Genomic DNA, 24,558 nt, shown 5'->3' with positions numbered 1-24,558 from the left:
CATGTGGAGTCAGTGCCTCCTAAACAGACCGATGAAAGGGTGCCAGGAGCAGGCAGGCATCCAGGACCCAACACTGCCAGCCCCAGGTGAGTGCCAAGGCTTTCCTCGTCTAGGAAGCAAGGCCCTCAGAGCAAGAGAAGCAGGCCCTGGGTCCACTGCTCCTGCTTCCCTCTGACCATGACACCCCACAATGGTCCTGTCTCTAGTGCCGTGATAGGGCTGGGCTGGGCCTGCACGGTGCCATCTCAGCTCCCAGGTGATCTGAGTATACAGCCAGGTGAGGACACTGCTCTAATGCCAGGGTTTGGGCTGCATAACCCAGGGGCTAGGGGCAGGGGTGGGGGGAGGGACACCAGAATCCCCTCCCCTCCATGCCTCCGTGGGTTCAGGGGATCTGCTAGGAACTCATTGTTGAATCCCCACCCCCACTGACCCAAGCAGGAGGTGCTGTTCAGTGTCCTAGGGAGCATTTGCTGAACACCTACTATGTGCTGGAGCATGCAGAAGGGGACTGTGTGCCACCCTCTGAAGCAAGCAGTTGATCTCTCTCTCTCTCTCTCTCTCTCCTCCTGTCCCCTGCTGTCCCTCTCCGTTTCCCTCTCCCTGTCAAGGGCTCTCCACTGCCTGCTGTTTGTAAAATCCACATGTTCCCCAGGCTGACAGCTCCTTCCATAATCTGCCCACATCCCTCTCCCACCTCACCTCCACAGTGCCACCCACTTCTGTTCAGTCTTCCTGATGTACGTGGGCCCATAAGCTCCCATGCTCCTTGAATGTGGAATTGGGCTGTGTGTCTGGTTGCTATCGGCAAGGGCCGGATCTGGGGAAGGAAGCTGGGGAGGCATTTCATGAAGCCTTAGTTCCAGATCTAAGGTCAGAGCGGCCAGGGACATTCCCAGGTATTAGACATCCAGGCTGTAACTGAGATATTTTGGAGGATGAGAAATCCATTTTCTCTTCTGTGGACAGCCTCTTCTCCAGGCTGAAAACAGTGCAGCCCACGATCCCAGCTTCTCCCACTCCTTCTGCACCAACCCCATCCCCATTCCTAGGCACACAGAGAGCAGGGCCGCAAAACCTATGGCAGGGGTCCCCAATCCCTGGGCTATGGACTGGCCCCAATCCCTGGGCTATGGACTGGTACTGGTCCATGGCCTGTTAGGAACCGGGCTGCACAGAAGGAGGTGAGCAGCAGGGCAAACAAAGCTTCATCTGTGTTAACAGCCACTCCCTATTGCTTGTATTACTGCCTGAGCTCTGCCTCCTGTCAGATTAGTGGCGGCATTAGATTGTCATAGGGGAATTGTGAACTGCGCATGCAAGAGATCCAGGTTGAGCTCACCTTATGAGAATCTAATGCCTGATGATCTGTCACTGTCTCCCACCAGCCCCAGATGGGACCATCTGGTTGCAGGAAAACAAGTTCAGGGCTCCCACTGATTCTACATTGTGGCGAGTTGTATAATTACTTCATTATATATTACAATGTAATAATGATAGAAATAATATGCAAAATAAATGTAATGCATTTGAATCATCCCCAAACCATCCCCCTCCCACGCCCATCTGTGGAAAAATTGTCTTTCACAAAAGCTGTCCATGGTGCCAAAAAGGTTGGGTGGGGACTGCTGACCTATAGGACCGGAAGGGGCTTGTTCTGTTTTGTTCTGTTTTTGTGTTTCTGCTTTTTTTTTAATTGTTATTTATTTATTTATTTATTTATTTGAGACAGAGTCTCACTCTGTTGCCCAGGCTGGAGGGCAGTGGCACGATCTTGGCTCACTGCAACCTTGGCCTCCCAGGTTCAAGCGATTCTGCTGCCTCAGCCTTCCAAGTAGCTGGGACTACAGGTGCACACCACCAAGCCCAGCTAATTTTTGTATTTTTAGTAGAGATGGGGTTTCACCATGTTGGCCAGGCTGATCTCAAACTCCTGACCACATTGTGATCCACCTGCCTCAGCCTCCCAAAGTGCTGGGATTAACGGCGTGAGCCACCGCAAAGGTGGGCAAAGCTCTCCCCTCCCCTGAGCCTCAGTTTCTGCATCTGCAAAATGAACACTGTCTCATCACCTACTGGGGTATTGCCTGATTTAAAAAGCAAAAAAAGGCTGTGTGCGGTGGCTCATGCCTGTAACCCAGAGCACTTTGGGAGGCCGAGGCAGGTGGATCATGAGGTCAGGAGTTCAAGACCAGCCTGGCCAACATGGTGAAAGTAGTACTCCCAAACTAATCAAGCTGCCCTTTTGCTAAGAACTGTTTCATGCCAGCTGGGGAACTTTGAGTAAACCCAGCTATGCTGCCAAGGTCACAAAGCCCTGCAGGTTGGCTGCTGCCTCCTTCACCTCTGCACATTCTTTCTTCACCACACACTGCCGCAGGGCCTTCTTTAGTTCCTCCAACACACTCCTCCCCACCACAGGGCCTTTGCACGTGCTGTTCCTGCTCCCTAGATCACTCTGCCCCTACTCTTCAGGTCACTGGCTTATTCGGCCTCAAGTTAGACATCAGTTCTTAACATCACCCCTATCCAGGTTAGTCCCCCTGACTATCCTCCCGCATGGCCTCTTGTACATGGCGTGTTTGGCTCTATTTAAAGGTGGACTTCAATCTTTGTGACTTTTCCTTGAAGGGCCATGTGTTCCTCCTGGCCATGAGCTCTAGGAGGGTGGGCACCTTGTCTGACTTTCTTTTTTCTCGTTCTTGCCCCCAGCATATGCCTGATGCAAGTAGGTACTCAGCAAATGATCTCAATGGTTAAGTCAAACCATAAGAACAGGAAGGGAGTAAAGAATAAAAATGCCCTCTTCCTTTAAATGAACAGAAATAACTCAGGATGTTAATTATTTTTTATTGTGGGAGTGGGATATTTTATTGTACTGTTATTTATTTTACTTTCAAAAATTAACTCGCACTGCATAATTAGAACTGGAAATTCTAGTTTCTACCTCTGGTTTGTTTCTAGACTCTTGCTTTAGAGACCGGAATCATTTTCTATCTGATCCGAAACCTCTCAGGGGCATGGACTCGGGTTGGGTGTACAGTTTAATGACGCAAACTACTGGTTAGATCAGGACAGCGAGCTGATCTCAGGGCAGGGCTGTTTTGCTAATAGTCTCTCACTAACAAGCCAAGGGGACTGAGCCTTACCTGCTGTCCTTCTGTTCACATCCACTGCCCCTGGCCTACCTGTATCTCTCTGGTCTCCACCTCACCCTTTCCCTAGGGGTAAGAGTTGTGGCCAACATTCCAGAGATGGAATTAGGCAACTTCATCCCCAAGTCATCTTCAAGGGAATTCTGAAAAGTGAGACTTCCTGGATCCTCTCCTGCAGAGCAGGTGAGGTGGGGCAACAGTAGGGAATGTGAAGGACTGGTTGGGGCATTTCTAGATTGTCAGATCCCCATCAGAGGTAACAGCTCCCCCTATTAAAGCTGTTCAATCCAACCAGTGTTTGTTCTTTTCATTACCATCCTCATTACTATCACCATTACCATTACCATCACCTGTATCACCACCACCAGCGCCACCATCATTATCACCATCACCACTATCATCACCATCACTATTACCATTATCATCACCATCCCCATCACTCATTGCCATTACGTCACCACCACCACCACCACCACCACCATCATCCTCATCATCACCACCACCTGCATCACCACCATTATCATCACTATTATCACCATGACTATCATCACTCATTACAATGACCATCACTACCATTACCATTATCCTCATAATCACCATTACCATTACCACCACCTGCCTCACCACCACAACCATCATCACCATTACCACCATCACCACTATTATGACCATTACCACCATCACCACTATTATCACCATTACCACCATCACTCCTTATGATTACCATCACCACCATAATCGCTATTATCACCATCACCACCACCATCATCATCCTCATTATCACCATCACTACCACCCGCATCATGATCACACCGCCACTATCACCATCACCATTGTTATCACCATCACCATCATCACTATCATTGCCATCGCCATCACTAACACTGCCATTACCATTACTATTACCACCATTACTCATTACCATTACCAACACCACTACATCATCATCACCATCATCATTATCATTACATCATCACTCTCATTACCATTACTATTACCATCATCACCCATTACCATCACCATTATCAACAAGATCACTGTAATAACCATTACCATTATCACTAACATTACCATTACTCTTGCTATCATCATTTATTACCATTACCAGCATTACTATCATTACCATTACTATCACCTAACATGACCATTACCATCATTACCATCATCCTCAGCACCAACTAAGCTAGTTCCATGTTCCAGCCACTTTATACACACAATTGCACATCTTGATGTAAGATGGCCTGAAGGGCTGATGTGAGTATGTGACGTGGTTTGGCTCTGTCTCCCCACCCAAATCTCATCTCGAATTGTAATCCCTATAATCCTCACATTTGAGGGAGGAACCTGGTGGGAAGTGGTTGGATCATGGGAGCAGTTTTCCCCAGGCTGTTCTCTTGATAGGGAATAAATCCCATGAGATCTTACGGTTTTAGAAAGGGCAGTTCCCCTGCGCTTGCTCTTCTCTCTCCTGCCACCTTGTGAAGAAGGTGACTGCTTCCCTTTCTGCCACGATTGTAAGTTTCCTGAGGCCTCCTGAGCCATGCAGAACTGTGAGTCAATTAAATCTCTTTCCTTTATAAATTACCCAGTCTCAGAAAACTTCTTTATAACAGTGTGAAAATGGACTAATACAGTATGGAAGCTCATGATTCGGTTGCCACAGGCTCTGCAATTTGTATCCACATCAATCCTTAAGACAGAAACTATCAGAATAAGCTGGGAGGATGTGGCTGCTTTCTTGACATCAACTTCAAAGGATAGAGGGCCCTCCACCCACATTCCTGCCCCCTTAGTGACCTAGGACAGCCTGAGGACCTTCCTGGAGGCCTTTCAGACACTGTCCACTGTGACCCTCAGTCCCAAAAAGTTTCTCTCCTCAGGTCAAGGAGGTTAATGCCTGCCTTGTTTTCAGCCTCTCTCGGGCTTTCCCTCTGCTCCAAATTTTGTGATTTGAGAAAAAAAAAGTGCTCTTCATCCTCAGGCTTTATCATTTTTCAATACTTCTATCCTCTCTAGCTCTCAGCCTACAGTTTTTACTAAGTAAATATTGACGCTAGAGTGATGGAGACTAAGCTTCACCCAATAAACAAGCCCTGGGGCAGGACAGGATGGGAGGATGGACCACAAAGCGTCTCTGGCAACAGCAGGGCAGAGAGCTGAGAAGAGCCTGGCCTGGGGCCCATCTTCATTTGTGTCTGCGTCTGCTTGGGCTGTCGCTGCAAGATAAGCCACAGACTTGGAGGCTTCAACAACAGATGCTTATTTTCTCACAGATGTAAGGCTAAAAGCTCAAGACCAAGATGTCAGCAGCTTTGGTTTCTCCTGAGGCCCCTTGTCTGGGCTTGTGGATGCTGTCCGTCTTTTCACTGTGTCCTTACATGGTCTTCCCCTGTGTACACACTCCCTGGTTGGTGTCTCTTCCTCTTCTTCTTCCTCTTCCTCCTCCTCTTCTTCTTCTTCCTCCTCTTCCTCTTTCTCCTCCTCCTCTTTCTCCTCCTCTTCTTCTTCTTTCTTCTTTCTCTTCTTCTTTCTGAGGCAAGGTCTCACTCTGCCTCACTGCACTCAGGCTGGAGTGCAGTGGTGTGATCTCGGCTCACTGCAATCTCCACCTCCCGGGTTCAAGCAACTATTATGCCTCAGCCTTCTGAGTAGCTGGAATTCCAGGCATTTACCACCATGGCTGACTAATTTTTGTATTTTTAATAGAGATGGGGTTTTGCCATGTTGGTCAGGCTGATCTCAAACTCCTGACCTCAGGTGATCCTCCTGCCTCAGCCTCCCAAGTAGCTGGGATTACACACATGCACCACCATGCCCTGTTAATTTTTGTATTTTTAGTAGAGATGGGGTTTCGCCATGTTGGCCAAACTGCTCTCAAACTCCTGACTTCACGTGATCCACCTGCCTCAGCCTCCCAAAGTGCTGGGATTACAGGTGTGAGCCACCACACCCAGCTTTCTTCCTCTTCTTATAAGGACAGGAATCTTCTTGGATTAGGGTCACCATCCTGATGACCTCATGCAACTTTGCCTCTTTAAAGCTCCAGTCTCCAAATAGAGTAACATTGAGAGTTAGGAGTTCAACATATGAATTTTAGGGGGACACAGTTCAGTCCGTAACAATCATTCTCATCATCTTCATCACCACTACTGTTGTCTTCATTACTGTCATTGTTATCACCATCATTGTCACCATTAACATCATCAGAATCCTCATCACTGTAAACATCATCATCATTGCATCCAGCTCACATTAAGCACTTGCTTAGTGCTGAGCACAGCACTGTGCATGGATTATCTCATGTAACCCTCTGGACAACGGTGAGGCAGGTATGCCTGTTGTCCTCATTTTACATATGAGGAAACTGAGGCACAGAGAGGTCAAGTCACTTGCCCAGGGTTTCACAGTAAGTGGGGAGCTGGGCTTCACATGCACCCTCTCAACCACTACACTCTTTCTCTGTCATGGTGAGAAAGTTCTCTGTGTCTAACTTTTCACTCTTCTGCTGTGGCCAGAGTCTGAGTCCTTATTCTGACATCAGAGGAGTCCATGGGCAGAATCAAGGGAAAGGTTCCAGGGCTCTCCCCACTGCTATCCTTTCATCTCTTCTTCTCCTCCCACACCCTCCCTGGGGGGTCCCCTTCACACGTGAGATTTCAATTATCACCTTTCTGTCGATAATCCCCAAAGCCTTCAAACTCCCGGAGCTCCCCCTGCAGCCAGACCTCCTGCAGTAATCACCAGAGTAATCACCTGCTGGTTTATCCTGGCTTATCACAGATGGGAAATGGGGGCCCAGAGAGGGGGTCTTCAGGTCCAAGGTCACACAACCAGCAAGCAGCAGAGTCAGGGTCCAGGCCAGCTGTTCCCTAGTGCTGACCATCAGGTTTAAACCTCCACCCTCCTCACTATGAAGCCCCAGGCTCTTACCCTGATACATCCTCTGCCTGGGAGGCCTCCACCCCACCCTGCAGCTGTTTCCATCTGGAAAAAATACACTGTTGGTTCAAGAGCCAAATCAAGGGATGCCTTCACTGAATAACCTTCCTCGATCTCTCCTCTAAAGTAGTCCCATCCCTGGGCAGAGTCCCTGTGTGAGGGTAAAAATCTTCTGTATCTGTACAATATGGCCATGCGTACAGTGTGGCCATGCATCCTTATTCCCCTCGACATGATGGGTTGGTTGAGACAGGGAGGATGGCCACACTCTGGCTGGGACAGTAGGTGCAGGGAGAGGAAATGGGTTTGAGAGACTTGGAAGGGCTGCAGCTCGGAATAGGGAAGACTTCTGGGGCATCCCCTAACACACAGGAACTGCTCACGGAGGCTCACCACCACCTGGCACTATGCCGAGCATTGCTGCCTGTCTCTTCCCAAGAGCTCCAGAAGGCAGGTACTGCCAACATGCCCACTTCACAGATGGAGGAAACTGAGGCCCAGAAAGGTGAATGGACATGAGTAAGTTCACACAACCGGTAAGCAGCCAACCAGGCTGGGCATACAAACTGCTGATTATTTCATCTGTCCCAGGGAACTGGGGAATGAAAGGGTCACCTCTGTGCCCTGCTAGCTGGCCACAAAGAGCTCTGGCTGCAGAGGCAATAATGGAGGGATGTCCACTGAGAACACACCTGCTCCATCTTGGTGCTTACCATCTATGTCCATCTGGAGAACTGGCCACTCCCCTGACCCTTTATCTCTGGCCACATAGCTGAGGAGTTGGGACAGCTGCTAAATGAGAATACTCAATGGGACCAGGAAGGAGGCCCTAAGTGGAATCCTGGAGACCCAGACCTCAGGCCCAGGAGGTCTGCAGAGCCTCAGGAACCCTCTTGGGTCCCCACCTGTGAAAGCAGTCACAGCCCCATCACAGGCCAGGGGACCGGGCCAGTAAAGTTATGCCAGTGACATGGCCCTGAGAGTCCTGCATCAGGACTCTGCAGAGCAGGACAAAGCTGGCTGAGAGGCGTGAACTTGGAGTCTGTCTCCCATGAAGGTTGGCTGCATGAGGAGCTGTGTCCCCAAGTCCTGGAACAGTGCAGGGCACAGAGCAGGCACTCAAGCACCATTGACTGAGTGACGATGGATGGCAGCTCTGAGTAAGCTCTCGGTGTCTGTGACTCCATGGCTGTAGGTGAGCTCAGCATTCAGGCCATGCACGTGACTGGGTCACCAGCTGCAGGCCTCAGTGGCTCTCGGTGACTTGCGTGCACCCCATCTGCCTAAGCTCAGCCCTCGCCCTGCAACTCAGTTGGGTCTGCTCAGCTGCTCTGTTGCCGAGACCAGCTTGGTCATGGAGACCCCAACCCAGGTGGCGCTGAAGGAATTAAGAAACAGAAACAAAGATAGAGTGCAAAAGTGGTAATCAGGGTGGGACGTCAGAGGACTGACAGCATTTCCCAGCTGAAAGCCCAGAGCAGACTCTGACCCACATATTTATTCTTTGTGAACAAGTGGATTATTTTTAATACACAGGTGCTTAGTGTTTCTTCGTAGAATAAAGATAGACTACACAGGCAGATAGTGCCTGTTCACTACTAAAATAGAAGTAAGCTAGAAAGCACTCTTTGCGAGTCAGCAATGGGGACAAGGTCATATGTCCTGTGTTTTGGGAACCGGTTTAACTAATGCATGACAGGTACATATTGCTTACTATTCTAGCAGTTTTCTGCCTGGGATAACTTGATGTTCCTTAGTATCGTTTCTCAGTAAACAACATATACCCCATCACACACATGTCAAGACACTTTCCCAGCACTCTGTTGCCTCGGAGGCAGGGGAACAATGTTTTATAATTATTGGCTCTTCCATCATTCCTTCATTTTCCAAAACAGGTGGGGCCCTTCGGTCCTGTAGAAAGGGCCAAGGGGGGACCCAGAGGGCTAGAGGTTTGAGGGGATGGGAAAGTGAAGACAGAACTTGGGTGGATGACAGAGAAGAGGAGGAAATACAAGCAGAGTTTTTAGGTGTGTGTTTATTTATTTGAACTCAGATGTATTTCCAAGTCTTTGCCAAGACTTCTGGAGACAGGAGTGGGGAGGTAGAGTGAAGTCAGGAGCTTGGGGCATGTGACTGCCTAGCTATGGGGAAGAGATGGGGAAGTGCAGCAGCAGATGCTGGGCCTGCACCAGCCCATGGAGCCCTGGCAACCCAGTGAGGAGGACGGGGAATGGACATTTATGGAGTACCTACTGCCTGCCAGGTCCTGCCGATGCAGCAGAAAACAAGGGACACAGTAGACCCTGTCCTTGTGGAGTGCACACGGATGGACATTCTCTATCCTCTCCTACTTCCCAGCCCCCACCAAGTGACCTCCCTTTTCCTCCACCCCAACCTGGAGTGTTGATATTCTGGCAGTGTTCTGTCCTAGAAAGAGCTGAGTTGCAACACTTGCTCTGTTGTCACTGTGCTGTGTGACCTTAGGCAAGTGTTTTTACCTCTCTGGATCTGAGTTTTATCACCAGTAGGTTGCGAAACACCTTCCTGCCTCCCTGAGCCTGCACCCCTCAAACCTCCATTGCTGACTGACCTCACTTTCTCCTACAGAAGGGAGCCAGTCAAGTGTGACCATTGTTCTCATCTTAACTTACAACCATCAGTTATAACAGGTGAAGCTAACACTGAAGTCAGTCTGGCATTCAGCAGAGCAAGATTCCCTCCTACTCCCTGCCTGCAACTGGAGCTGTTGGTTTCATTGCTGCCCCATGACTGCAGGCTGGGGGAGAATGGGCAGCTCCTGCAGAGACTGTGGCCTCCCTCAATGAATGTATTGATGCTTGTAAAGCACAACCTTTGTCTCTATTGGAAATCAAGTGCAGAGAGCATGGATGGGGCACTCAGAGGCAAAGTCATCCTGGAGAGGTCAAGAGAGGAGTGGGCTGAGCCTTAGCCCTAGATGGAGGGTGGAGGGGAACTCTTAGCTCTGCCTCCTTCTGGCCACCCTCAGGCAAGCCCGTCACCCAGAAGATTGGAGATGACAGAGACCGCTGCTCTCTGAGGACTCCTGGAGGACACCCAAAGAGCGCCCATGCTGGGTGTCCCTGAGGGATCCTCCTAGGCCTTGAGGTCTCTCAATCCCCTTGAACTCATGCCTTCTTGCCATGCAGTGCAGAAAGCAGGGGAAATTGTGCCTCTTCACCAGTAAAGGTCAACATTACCATGAAGCAAATGGCCTCTGACTGCTCAGGTTCATGAATTGTCACCAACCCAGGGCAGGCAGGGGTCTGGAAGGCCACACCCTTGAGAAGGAGGCTCCTGAGTCATGGGGTTTCTAAGCCTCTTGGTGTCCTCTGAGACCCAGGAATGGGGAAGACACACAGAGGAGCAGCAGGGGGAGAGCAGCCTGAGGATCTGGAGGCGGGGACCACAGAGGTGCTAGTTCCTGCTTCTCTTCCTCCTGCCAAGTCATGGGACACATGCTTTAGTGTGTTCTTGTCATGTGGCAGGTACTGGGCGTGAAGCAGGTTTACTATGTGCCGGTTGCCAACTTGTTTGAGTCTGGTGAGACAGAACAAACCCACACACAAATTGCACAAAGCAGGTGTATTCCTTACAGATAGGCAGCAAGGGACAACAGAAACCTAGGATGTCTTGTGAGCTGCTCCCCTGAGGCTCAGGAAAGCTGCCCAGGGTTAGTGGAATCTCATCTGTGCAGGCCTCACTAGCACTGCTGCTGAGGGACCCTGGAAAGATGCCTACTCTGGGTTTCATGCCCTGGAATAACAGGGCTTGCTGAGCCCCAGCACTGAAGGACATCCTAGTTTTTGGGGGGAACTGGAACAGAGCTGGCCGTTCTGGCCAGTCCCTCTGGATCCCAGTATGTTGTATTCTCAGCACATTCTACAGTTATTCCTGAAAACTACAAGTGAGAAAGCGAGGAGGACAGGATGGTCCAAGAACACCCAGAGAACTCTCCTGCACCAAGCCTTCTGATGGGGATAGACCTGGGACTGAGACACACCCAGGCCCTGCAGCTGTGGAAATGATAGTCCAGGGAGGGTCAAGCATGACCCCAGCACAGCACAGAAGCAGGGGAATTGCATCTGGGAGCAGGGCCCTGGAGGTGGAGGCTATTGCATTATTGCTGATTGACCTCACTCCTTCCTGCAGAAGCGAGCCAACCATGTGTGGACATTCATCTCATCTTAACTTACAATCATGAGTTACAACTGATGGATTATATTTTATGGGGATGGATAATTAGGGGGAAGGGTCAGATGTCAGTGGTGGTTTTCTGCCTGCATCCTCTTCTTCTCCCTCAGTCATCCCTGTCATCATTGTGATGGTTAATGGGTCAACTTGGTTAGTCCATGGAACTCAGAGTTTTGGTCAAACTTGAATCTGGATGTTGCTGTGAAGGTATTTTTTGGATAAGATTAACATTTAAATATGAATAATGTGACTGAACCTCATCCAATCAGTTGGAGACTTTAAGAGAAAAAAGACGACCTTCCCTGAATAAGAAGGAATTCTCCTGGCAGGTGACCTTCAAACTTAAGCTGCAACATCAACTCTTCCTGGGTCTCCAGCCTGCCAGCCTGCACTGCAGATTTTGGACTTGCCAGCCTCCATGATGACATGAGCCAGTTCTTTAAAAGAAACCTCTGTCTTTCTCCTCTTCTCTCTCTCTCTCTCACACACACACACCCCTCCATCATCATCGTCATCACAGCTCCATTCCCTCTAGACCTCCCATTGAGTCCACGTGGCCCAGGCACTGTGTAGTGAAAGGCTGTGTGACAAGACCTCATTACTAGCCCTTCCCCAACAACTCCAAGAGGCAGGTTCTACCATTCTCCCCGTCACAGGAAAGGAAACCCAGCACAAGGAGGTGAAGGACCTGCCCAGGTCCCTGTTGAATAGGTGGAGGGTCCAGAGGTGGCTCCACGTCTCCACACCCCAACACAGCTCTCCCTTCACCATGACCTGGCCTCCCAGGACCTCTCTCTGTGGTTGCACAGAGGTTGGCCACCATGATGGCCCCACTTCAGGAGGAGAAAGTCGGATGCTTGGGGCTGGGGACTCAGCCCAGGGCTCCCCTCCCAGCCCCATTGCCCTGTCTGGTGGCTGGGCCCATGGCCACGTTCCTCAGGGTGTGTAGGGGGTGGGTGAGAGGATGCCTAGGGAGCTCCCAGCACATGAGTGCTCAGCTCACAGTCTCTGCCTCCATTAGGGCCTGGCCTTGGCTTCATCCGTGTCCTTCCCTGTAACCCTCATCCTGTCTGTCCCCTGTTGAGCCTCCCCGCAAGATCCCCCTCAGCCCCCACCTCAAACACAGCCCTGTCTGTGCCTCCAGGACTGTCCAAGGTCCTCTGGTCACACAAGGGGACAGTCCCATCCTAGACCCAGACCCAGGTGCCTCTCTGAGCAGATTCCAGAGTGAGGATCCCTCGAAGCCCCTGCCATGGGATGTTGGACAAAAGCCCCCTCCTCAGGCTGTGCCAGCCCAGCAGTGACAGCTGTGACAGGCAGGTGCGTTCTCCTGCCCCCTCAAAGGGGATGGCCCCATTAATATGGATCCCTGGATGTGGTCACGGAATTTTAAACTCTACTGTTCCCACTAAATAGCTTCTACTTGTTTGATCAAATAAAAATGGACACAGCCGAGCTAGATCAGAGAAAAATCAATAAGTAATAAAAGTTAACATGAGAGCAAATGCATCATCTCAGTCACAGCAGGAGCCAAGAAGGTGGCTGAGGTGTGATATGCACCAAGCCCAAGGACATGGCTGCATGGGGTGGGCTGCAGGGAGGTGGCGTGGGGGAGGGGTGGAGGGAAGGGTGGGCTGGGGAGGGGTGGGATGGAGGGTAGGCTGGGGGAGGGGTGGAGGGAAGAGTGGGCTGTGGGGAAGTGGTGTGGGGAGGGGTGGAGGGAAGGGTGGGCTGGGGGGGGGTGGGATGGAGGGTAGGCTGGGGGAGGGGTGGAGGGAAGGGTGGGCTGGGGGAGCAGTGGAGTGGAGGGTGGCCTGAGACAGAGGTGGAATGTGGGGGGCTGTAAGGGGAGGGTTTGGGGGAGGGAGGGTTGTCGGGAGAGTTGGGTGAGGGGTCTGCTGGGGGCAGGTGGTGCCTGGGCTATGAGGAGGTATTGGTGTTCACCATGGCCTGTGTGACTGACGGTTCTGGGACTAAGGTGGGGGCAGGTATGATGAGGGAGGGCCTGGCACCAAGCTGGCGATGATTTGGCTGTGGGTGGAGGAGGGTGGGGATGTGGAGGGTGACATGGTGCAGACCTTGGGCCTGGGCCCGCAGGTGGGCGCTCAGTGACATGTAGGAAAGGGGGTGTGATTTGGAGGCTGAGCTTCCCCAATGCTGCTGTCTCTCAAGTGACCCAGCTGTGTCCTGACAGGTCTGACATCAGAGGAACAGCCCTGGGGACCGGGGGGGGGGCAGGGCCTTCTGTCCTCTGGGGGACGCAGCTCAGAGCAGCGTTGCCCCCATCCTCCGACAGCTTCCCTCCAGCTCTGGCTGCTGGTGTTCCCGTCCTGTCCCATGTTGTCCCTGCTGTCCCACCCCTCCCCGCAAATCATCCATTGGCTCTGATAACCTTTACAATGGCCGAGGACCGGCCACCCTGGGAGAATAACCACAGCTGGACCCACAGGGCCTCAACTATCAGGCCCTGAACTAGGCACATTGCAGAGCCCTGAGGGGTAAGTGCTGTTACTGTCCTCAGTGTACGGATGGGGAAACTGACGCACAGAGAAGTTAAGTCACTTGCCCAAGGTCTCACTGCTCACATGTCATAGACCAACCTCCCCACACCCACAACTCCCTCCCCACAGCTGGTGAAAGGCCCCCGTGATGACCTTATCCTTGCCTTATTATGAAGAAGAGGAAACTGAGATCCAGAGAGGGCAAGTGACTTGTCTGAGGTCACACAGCACATCAGTGGCCAAGCCAGTCCTCTTGATTCATGCCCATGCCTCTACCTGCAGGCCACTCTGGTCACCTTCTTCTCCTCCTGGGCGGGGAGGTGACCCAAAGTTTGGAGGAGGCTGGGCACAAGAGGCCCAGGCAGGTCTGGAGGGTGCCATGAAGATGGAAAATGCCCACAGCCACCAGTGAAACTTGCCAGGGACCCTGTGCCTCCTCCTGCCCACCACACACAGCACAGAAACAGCCTGTGAAAACGGAGGTCGGCTGGAAGTAAACAGGTTAGTAGTGGTTATTGCCAGTGCTTTGTTAATTAAGAGTCCTGAATACATTTAAAGCTGGACATTTAATTTAGATTTATAGGGATAATTTAGATTTATAAGACTAGTTATTATGCATTAAATACAGAAAATGTCAATTGGTTTTCATAAACACTTATTGAAGTGTATAAAAGAAAACTATGGAACACTTAATGACTTTGAATTAGTTTGAGAACTGACAGGGAAGGTGGGAGGTGGAGTGCCTCATCTCACAAGGCGTGGGCTTCTCTTGGGCACCCTGATTCCATCCTCCCCTTGATAGTTATTTAAGAGAACGCAGCCGCCCCGGCATGGAGGAGGCACACACTTGGAGATGACGCCCTGGGCTGTGTCCAAGGCGGTGTGAGGGCTGCTGGGCACGTGGGGCAGAGTGTCACCATGGTGGCCCTTTGAGAAGGGAGTCTGGGGCCCTGGGGTTCCGTCCCAGCTCCGGGGCTGCCTGGTCTGTGGCTTGGGGGAGCTCCCCTCTCCTACGTGCGTTTTCATCTCCAGAGCTCGGAATCAGGAGGAGACAGGACCAAGGGTCTGGGAGGGGCTGTCTGGATGCTCCTGCTGGTGTGGACATCTGTGTGGAGATGACCACTTGGTTCCCATCTCAGCAGCTGGTGGGCACTGTGGCTGTGCCTTCAGAGCCTTCTTGCTCTGTTACACGCACACACACACAAACACACACAGACACAGACATGCACACATGAAGACACACACACAGAGACACGCAGAGACACACACACATATACACAGACACAGGCACACAGACACAAACAGACATACACACAGACACATAGACACAGACACATACAGATACACACACAGACACACACACAGACATACACATAAACACACACACAGACACACATATATACAGACACACACACAGACACACACACAGAGACACAGATACACACACAGACACACACAGACATACACACAGACACACATACACAGACACACACAGACACAGACACAGATACACACAGAGACACACATATATACAGACACACACACAGACACACAGACACAGACACACAGACACAGACACAGATACACACACAGACACACACAGACATACACACAGACACACAGACACAGACACACACAAACACATACAGATGCACACACAGACACACACACAGACATACACAGACATATATTTACACACAAACACATACAGATACTCACAGATACACATACAGACACACATACACACACATACACATAAACACGGATACACACACAGACACACAGTTACACATAGACACTTAGACACACACAGACACATACAGACACATACACAGACATATACATACAGACACACAGAGACACACACACAGACACATACACAGACATATACATACATTCACACACAGAGACACACAGACATACACACAGACACACACAGACATATACATACAGATACACACAGAGACACACACACAGACACATACACACAGACACACACACAGACATATACATACAGACACACACAGAGACACACACAGACATACACAGACACAGACACTCACAGACACATACAGATACACACACAGACACAGACACACATGCAGAAACACAGACACACACAGACACATACAGATACACACAGACACACAGACACACACAGACATACAGACACACATGCAGGCACACATACGGACACACACATACACACAGACATACACACAGACACATACACATAGACGCAGATACACAGACATTCATACATAGAGACACACACAGACACACATACACACACTCACAAACACATACACACACATACCCTGCAGTCCTGGGAGCGTGGCTCTGACCATCCAGAAAAGGCCACATTGGAAGAGGCTGTGGGGACCTGCGATAATAACCAGGCCTTACTCCAGGCTGGTCAGACCATGGTGCAGGGTGGTTTGGAAGGAATAGAAATGAGAACAGCAGGGACTCAGGCCTGCCCAGGAGGAGCCCGCGGTCTGCGGGGGGACACAAGGTGCCAGCTCCCAGGGGAGCTTTGAGCATGTTCAGAGGACACAGTAGATGCTGGGGAAGGTGGGGGAGGAGGCCTTAGGGGTCACCCACTTCAACTCCCCTGATTTGATGGAGACCCTGCACAAGTCCTCAACTGGCCTCTGGGTGACAAGCAGGGAGAACTCTGGCTGTTGCCGGCTCCACTGCTGGACAGGGACCCTCAGAACCACCTGTGGGTATAGGTTTGACTCCTGCCAGCATCTCCCCTCTCCTAATCCTCAGACTCCAGGCACCTCGCACTCCGGCGCTCCCGGTGGCTTCATCCCATTACCAGATGATGTCCAAGAATCCTGAGAAGGGCTGGAGCAGGATGGCCAGCTTCTGGAATCCTCGAGGGAAGGCTCCTTCTGAACCTTGGATGGCCAGTTGGCCAGAGTCCCAGGGAACTGACAACTGCTAGGAGCAGCTCCTGACCAATGCCTCTCAAGAGCAGGTGCACGCATGCCCCGCCCCTCGCCCTTCAGGCAGGATAGTTCTCAGGGTGCCCAGTGGGATGAGCTCCAGCTGCCCACGGTGGTAGCTGGCTTGACTGTGCATCCTCTTCTTTTCTCGCTCACTTCCTTCTCTCCTTCTAGACCTCCCTGCACCTCCCAAACAAATACCCCTGTATCTTTCTCTCAAGTTCTGCTGTTGGGGGAACCCAGCCTAAGAGAAGAAAAAAAATATACAGTGAGCGCATAAATGGTTACCTATTGATGACTAATTATTGATAGAAGTTAGGAAGAATAATAAAGCATAAAGGGAGTGTGTGGGTTTTTCATCTTGTAGAGGGAAAGTCTTTTAGGGGATGTGCTATCTGAAAAGATACCTGAATGAGTGAGAAATGAGACACGTGGAGGTGTGGGGTGGGAGGCAAGGGGAGTGTTCTGAAGGAAGGGCGGGAGGATCTGCAAAGAGACCAGCGACCAGAGCACTGTGGGCAAGAGCAAGGGTTGTGGCCACGAGCAGGGGCGCAGTCCTGCAGGGCTTGCAGGTGGTGTCTGGGACCTGCGAGCCTATTCTAGGTTCGTGGAATGCAAGTGACCTCGTGGCATCCTTGTCCAGAGGATGACATACACGGAGGAGAAAAGCCCAATCCTTGCCGCTCTGTTGCTGCCTCCGCCCCTTGGTTGCTGTCTAACCTCAGGCACTGTCTGGGCCTCTATTTTCTCTTCTGTAAAATGGAGATGATGTTGTGGGTGTGAATGGGAGAATGCACCAGAAAGCCCCTGGCTCATAATCAAGAATCAGTAAGTGCTGATTCCTCCAAGGTCAGCTGTATATTGTTGGAAATAGATGTTGGAAATAGATGCTCGGTGCTACGAAGAAAATTTAGCATTGAGATAAAGGATCTTTCAGCAACGCAATTTTACTTCCTGGACTGCAGGAAGGGTACTCTGACTAGCGATCGTGCCGTGAGAGTACCCTTCCCTTGTGGGAAGTAGAAAAGTTCCTTTTTAAAGTTTTCCTTCTCGTTAAAGAATAAGTGTGCTAATAACTCTTTGTTAAGCCCTATCCTATGTAACTATTAGACATGCCATGCTTACAGGCACATAGTATACTCTATGTCCTTGTATTTTAACCAAGATATCTGTGCTGGACATGCTCACAGGCATGTCCCAGCTCTCCACTGCTTTTACCTGTTTAGAAAAGTTTTAAGTTGTTAGACAATCAGGTTTTTAGATTGTGAGGTTTGGCTCCAGCCAACGGAGATCAGACACAGCAGTAAGGATGACCCCAAATGCTTAAGGAATAAATTTGTCTGTTTTCCTTTGTTCATTGTAGCCTTGTGGCAAGATGGCTAGTGAGAGTACCCTTCCCACAGCCCAAGAAGTAAAAGTTGCTTTGCTGAAAAATCCTTTGTCTCAGTGCTGATTTTTCTTTGTGGCACCAAGCATCTATTTCCAACAAAATGACCTGAGAGGTACCAGAAAGCTCATGTTCACCAGGCACTCATGGAAAGGCTCTTTCTACAGCCCTGGGAAACATGAGGTTTAATTTCATTTCCTGTCTTTGCCATAGTGGTTAAGAACACACAGGATCTGGAGTGAGACAGAAATGAGTGCAAATCCCTCCTGCACCTTGTACAGGCCTCTCAGCCTCCCCGAGCCTCAGTTTCTCACCTGTGTACAACATGGCATCAGAGTAGTTGATCCTCATAGAAGGCGCATGCAAAGATTAAATGAGCTGATGCGTGAAAATCTGAGTGCAGCCCCAATTTGGTATCTACCATGTGGTGCTCCTGGAAGGTGGGGACTGGGTCCACGTATTCACTGCTGTGTTGTCCCTCCTAGAGCACTTACTGACCAAATCAACAGGTCCAGCATTCTCAGCCAATCCCAGTGGACTCTTCAGTGCAGGTGAGCTGGTTTTGAGTGCATCTTTACTTCCCAAATTTTTAATCCTGTTCTTTCCACTTGTGTGGTCATCTATTCAATCTGTTAGATGCTGCCTGTGAATCAATGTAGATCTTCACCTCTGACCACCCATCTGCCCAGGCAGAGTAGGCAAGCATGGGCTGTTCCAAGGTCTGGCCACTGGGAGGATATCCCTTCCTTGCAGCTTTTTTTTTTTTTAATTGCATTTTAGGTTTTGGGGTACATGTGAAAAATATGCAAGATTGTTGTATAGGTGCATACGTGGCAGTGTGATTTGCTGCCTTCCTCCCCTTCACCTATATGTGGCATTTCTCCCCATGCTATCTCTCCCCAACTCCCCACCCCCAGCTGTCCCCCCCACTCCCCCCCAACAGACCCCAGTGTATAGTGCTTCCCTCCCTGTGTCCGTGTGTTCCCAATCTTCAACACCCGTCTATGAGTGAGAACATGCGGTGTTTGATTTTGTGTTCTTGTGTCAGTTTGCTGAGAATGATGGTTTCCGCCGCAGAAGTCCACTTCCAGATGGTGCCAGAATATCAGGTAGGGCTACCTATAAATCAGGGCATAGTTTCTGGTCATAGGGAGCCTCATACATAGGGAGGCCGTTGGTGTGAGCGAAGAGAACAGCAGCGATGAAGAAGCAGGTGCTCTGGTGATGCAAGCTGCTTGTGCGGGCACTGCATGTGTGCTTTCAAGGTCTGCTAGAGTACAGACTTGTAGACATTATTTCCATTCAGTGACATATTACCGCCACACACAGTCAACTTTAAGGCTCAGTGGATCAGATAACACCCGGCTTACGACGAGCAGCTAATGTGTCATGGAAACTTGATGCCCGTGGAGAAAAATTATCTTCAGAAGAGTGCAAAGATTGACTCTGGCACCCTGAGGGTCCATGCTAGGGGACTTGCATGATGGAACTTCCTCCGCAGTTCCATCTGTCACGGTCACTTTGAAGATCATTAGATGCCCCAGTGGCAGAGCAGCCAGCTCAGCAGCCTAGCCTTTCTGCAGAGCATTTCTTGCCTGGGGCCCAATCAAAATCAGTGGCATTACAGGTGAGTCAGTAAAAATGCTGAGAGCATCACACACTAAGGTGAGGGGGAGGCAGGTGGGTTGCTTCCAAAATCCAGAGAAGCCCACTAAATGTTGTACTTCTTTCTATGTGGAAGTCAGTTCCAGTTGTCTGTCACTATAGAAACACTATCCAAGTGTGTCCCAGAATGTTGGACCCCGGAAACTTCATCTGGGTGTCAGGCTTCTGCGCTTTAATGGGGTTTGCTCCCACCATGTGGCATCTGGCTTACATGCATATGTCTTGTTATATAGCTTCCTTTTTTTTTTGAGATGAAGTCTCACTCTGTTGCCAGGCTGGAGTGCAGTGGCACGATCTCAGCTCACTGCAACCTCTGCCTCCTGGGTTCAAGCAATTCTCCTGCCTCAACCTCGCAAGTAGCTGGGACTACAGGCATGCACAACCACACCCAGCTAACTTTGTATTTTTTAGTAGAGACGGGGTTTCAACATGTTGGCCAAGATGTTCTCGATCTCTTGACTTCCTGATCTGCCTGCCTTGGCCTCCCAAAGTGCTGAAGTGCTGGAGTTACTGGCATGAGCCACCGTGCCCGGCCAGCTGTTACAACTTCTTAGATACTGTCTCCTTCCTGCACAGCAAATGTATTCTGCATGATGTCATCAGTCTGGCAAACCAGCATGATGTCCATGAGGTCCTAAGCCACCAAATCCCTTCAGTCTAGATTATGTCCTAGCAGGGGAGTTGACATAGCTCTGAAGCATGGCAGGGTATCCTGTTGTCCCTGCTGTGAGTTACAGTGAACTCCTTCTGATAGATGCCAGAACAGTAGCTGATCATAGTTCCAGGAGCTGTGCTGATTTTCTCTTCCAGGAGAGATGTGACATCTGGAATAGAGGGTGCCACCACCTGAGCAAGTTTATAATAACTCATGATCACTCTCCAAGATCAATTCGCCTTTCTGCACAGGACACAGGCAAGTTAAACGTAAGTGTAAAAAGTGTGATAGAACTCAGAGACCCACCACCTCAACATCTTTTAATATCATAGAATCTTTAAGCAAGGGGAGGTTGGTTGCCTCAAATAAGGACACAGAGGAAAAGGAGGCTTGGAGGGATCTGGGGGTTTGAGGTTCTCAGATTCATTTGAGCTCCTATTTCCAACTGGGGATCTCTCTCTTTTCAATCAATGCCTTATTGATTTCACATAAGGGATGTGGCAAGGGTGCGAGTTCAATTTATGTTGTAATTCTTCCATCCATGAAACTGGATTGCAATGTGGATTAAATTTGGGGCTTGAAATTTAGCTGTATCTTCTCTGGCTACAAAAGGCAAGACATTTCTTTAGGGCCTTCCTAAATCTCTGGTTCTCTGAGAATACTTTGATCTGAAAGTTTAAAGCCCAGAGCTTGTCACTTTTTTTCCTAGAGACTCTCCAGCACAGTCAGAAATCGCCATCACACCCACGCTCCATGTCATAGGCATGGATTCTAGTGGTCAAGTGCAGTGGCCACCCGGTCTGCTAAAGTCTTGCCTTCAACTGACATCTCACCCCAGGCAAACACGGCTGGTAATTTAGGTAAGTGTGATGCCCATGCATACCACGGACCACCAGTGTCTCATTTCCCCCTGTCAGTAAGGTCATTGCTGTGAATCAGCTATTTATCTCAGCCCTAATTCCACCTTTGAGGGTTTATCTCTCAGGAACAATCCTGGTGCTCCATGCTGCACCATTTGGGGTCCATTTAGGAAGCCAAACTACAACATGATCACATCCAGAGGAGGGCTAATGTAGACACTGGCCATAGAAGGGTGGAAAGGGCTGATGGAGCCGAAAAGGAAGGAATGGCAGCCCCGGAATGAGCAACTTGGGGACGGCTGCCACCCAGGGCTGTCAGGACACTGCTGTTGACTCTGGTGGAGAGGGGCTGCCACGGCTGTTGCTGAGATGGCAGAAGTTCTTGCTGCTGCCGGAACCACAAGCCACAGCAGCCTCCACCACCAGGAGCAAAAAGAAAGGAGGATAGCAGCGTCTCCCACCTCCAGCCTTGCAACCCTCTGACAGCACCTCCCATCATCTGAAGCTTGGTGGAACTGGTGCTCAAGGGAGTGTGGGATTGCAGCGGGCAGGGCTTCAGCCTGGCACAGAGGCACACTCTCCGGTGGGGAGAGAGCAAAGAGATGACCGGACGCATGAGCAGCACAGTGGGCCGGCCTTGGCCTCTGCACCAGACAACCAGCTCCAAACCCGCGCTGTTGCTCCCTAGCTGTGTGACACTCAGAACCAGTGTCACCTTTCCCATGAATGAAATGGGACTCATCATTGCCCAAGGATTCAATTAAGTAGAGTTTGTAACAGCGCCCATCGCAGTGCCTGGCGGCGAATCTGCCTTCCCTCTGTGCTTCTTGCTTCACCTCTAACTTACTCTCTGACCTTGAACAAGTGCCTGGGCCTCTCAGGGCTCTGTTTCCTCATCAGTAAAATGAAGGGGTTTGGCCTGGGACCCAGTAGTGACGTGCTGTGCAACATCCCTTAAAGGACGGCTGAGACTAGAAGTGGAGACCAGGGAGGCTCTGGCTGCCTCCGAGCGCTCTGAGCTGTGTGCCTCACCAGGGAACATGCTCCCACGTCAGACAGCGCACACTTCAGCCGCCTGAACGCTTCCTGCACCTCCAGGCTGCTGTCGCCCCTGGCAACACCTACCTACCCTCTGTTCCCTTTGATGCACTCACGCTTAGCACAGCTCAGTTGACAAGAAATTGCCACAGGCTGCATGCTCAGTTCACTGTGGTCTGGGAAAAAAGGAACTTCAAATTAAATCTATCATGATAATGTGGTTTGTAAGCTCTGGGGTTTTCCAGGGGCCCGAGTGCCTGAGCTTTGAGAATTGTCCTGTTTGGGCTGCAATTACGAGCTTAAACTTGTTGGATTGGAGACCTGGGTGGCTGGAGGTGCTTGCAGAGGCCTGCGTCCCTGGGAAGTGCTGTAGCTTAGTGGTTACAGTGAAGGGCTTTTGAGTGTCCGGTCTGCCACATGCTAACGTGCTAGGGTTGTTTTGATTCTCTGACACTTGTTTTCTTCCTTTGTAAAGTAGAATTAATAATATCTACTGTAATCAGCACATGCTGTTTTTATTCTCTAGTCATCCCTATAGTCATCTATTCGCCCAGTCAGACCAATCATAGACCAGAGATCCATCAATCACAGATCCAAAGATCTCTGGAAACAGTGACTGGTCCAAGAAATTGGCATGTGACCCAATGAGGCCAATTGGAATCCCTTTCTGGGGTTTGGTATCCAGCTATTGGGAGATAGCAACTCTTTCTCCTCTATGGAGTCCCCACTGGGATAATGCAAGCTTGCACCTCCTGCTTCCCCTCTTTCGTCTGTTCCATAAGGCAGTAAAAGGAGAGAAAGAGCCGCTTCCAACTCCCCCTCACATATGCAGAAAAGCACAATAAGAGATGTCGAGAAAGAAGGAGATCCGATGATCTAATTTGAACTCCTGGATCTAGCCATGCCTGAAGCAGGTATATCTCTGCCCTTCCCAGTTTTTAGAAACACTGGACTAACTCCTTCTTTAGTTTGACCACCTTAATTTAGTCGCCAACAAAAGAGTCCTAACTAACACATCTACTTCTCTGGGGGGTTGGTGGGAATAAAAGAGGTAATTGAAGTGAAGGCCTTGGAGGAGTGAGCTCGGTGGACACTGGCTTTTCTTATTGCTCCTGTCACGATCACTGTGTGTGTGTCTCAAACACAGGTTGGGTTCCACTCACCTTTGTGGTCCCAGTTCCTCACACCCATTGCCTAGGAAGACAGTAGAAGATGTTCCAGGAGAGAGGACCAGCCTGAGCAAACGGTGGCTGTGGGTAAGCGGAGACAGACTTCCAGGCACTTGGAGCCACTGTCCCTCTGCCTCCCCTCCCTGAGGGAGCCGTCAGATCCCCCACATGCTGAGCTTCTTCTGGAGACGGGAGTACCTGTTTCCTCCAGGGTGGAGAGGGTGAGTGTGAGAACTGTACTGACAATTTGTCAGCCTGGCCTCCCTGGGTGACCTGCTGCTCACGTTGAGCACCCTCACACCTGTTCCATTCCGGCGCAGGTGGATGTCCCCCCTCAAATCCTGGATGCAGCCCAGGCCGATGGCTGCACGTGTGCAGGACCCAACAGCTGTGTCTCAGCCCCTCTTCCTGCCCAACATGGAAGAGCTTAGAATGGGTGAGTTGCCATGACCCTTCAGGATCACTTGTTTTACAGAGCGGGAAACTGAGGCCCAGAGAAGACAAGAGGCTTGTCCAACATCACACAGGGACACTAATATTTAAGGTGTTAGCTTTTCTCTGCTTCCTTCTCTTGTCTTGTGAGGATTTATCAATGCCACCATCCATTCATTCATTCATTCATTTGTTCATTCGTTAACTTACAAACAGGATGATGAAATCCCAGCACTGACTGCGGTGATGAGAAAGAAAGGGCCCTGCTCTCCTGGGGCTCGTGGCTGGTCCTTGGGCCCCACTGCTTTCTATGCTTCTATGGCTGTCTCCTCGAATATGGCTGTCTCCTCACCTGGTTGAGAGCTCCTCCCTACCACAGCCGCATCATCTGTCATACATTTATGTCCCCATGGCTCAAGCCTAGGACTCAGCTGCCAATAAGCAATGGTGATCCAGAACTCAAATGGGGCTGGGCATGGTGGCTCATGCCTGTAATCCCAGCACTTTGGGAGGCTGAGGTAGGCGGATCACTTGAGGTCAGGAGTTTGAGACCAGCCTGGGCAACATGGTGACACCCCATCTCTATAAATA

General features: G+C 50.4%; 1 long non-coding RNA gene across 1 annotated transcript; it reads left to right on the top strand.

Moving 5' to 3' along the window:
- The first annotated feature begins 21,206 nt into the window (after positions 1 to 21,206).
- Positions 21,207 to 23,966, top strand: LOC105708424 (uncharacterized). The gene is made up of 3 exons (XR_001105302.2): positions 21,207 to 21,328; positions 23,514 to 23,756; positions 23,856 to 23,966. It is a non-coding gene; the product is annotated as an uncharacterized LOC105708424 (long non-coding RNA).
- The last annotated feature ends 592 nt before the right edge of the window (positions 23,967 to 24,558 follow it).

The sequence above is a fragment of the Aotus nancymaae genome, unplaced genomic scaffold, assembly GCF_030222135.1.
Source record: "Aotus nancymaae isolate 86718 unplaced genomic scaffold, 86718_ANA_hifiasm-v0.15.2.pri h1tg000053l, whole genome shotgun sequence".
In the NCBI taxonomy this organism is placed as follows: Eukaryota; Metazoa; Chordata; class Mammalia; order Primates; family Aotidae; genus Aotus; species Aotus nancymaae.
This window is presented reverse-complemented; position numbering and strand designations above follow the sequence as displayed.